The sequence below is a fragment of the Sinocyclocheilus rhinocerous genome, unplaced genomic scaffold, assembly GCF_001515625.1.
Source record: "Sinocyclocheilus rhinocerous isolate Xijiao unplaced genomic scaffold, SAMN03320098_v1.1 scaffold198, whole genome shotgun sequence".
Classification (NCBI taxonomy): domain Eukaryota; kingdom Metazoa; phylum Chordata; class Actinopteri; order Cypriniformes; family Cyprinidae; genus Sinocyclocheilus; species Sinocyclocheilus rhinocerous.
Window position 1 is genome coordinate 82,757 of NW_015635035.1, and position 233 is coordinate 82,989.

At 33.9% G+C, this 233-nt stretch overlaps 1 protein-coding gene across 1 annotated transcript in view; it reads left to right on the forward strand.

Annotated features, from left to right (window-relative positions):
• The window catches only part of LOC107746259 (low-density lipoprotein receptor-related protein 1B-like), a 182,606-nt gene that overhangs the window by 63,797 nt on the left and 118,576 nt on the right, over nt 1-233 (forward strand). The gene's annotated exons all lie outside the window — the stretch shown is intronic.

The following is a 233-nucleotide window of genomic DNA, read 5'->3' on the forward strand; positions in this document are numbered from 1 at the left end:
TTTTGTGGTGTTAAGAGAAAGCACCTCCACAGCGTGTTCTTAACATGAGAGAAAGACACAGTCTTTTATGCTTGCTGCAAGAAATCGCTATTTTTCGGCACTAAACAAGGGAATTTTGCCAAGATATTTTCAGAGATGATAGACAAGATGTTATAGAATAATAATTGAATGAAACCCTAATTTTGACAAAAAATTGACATTCAACCTATTTTTCGAATTTACTGAAAACGTCC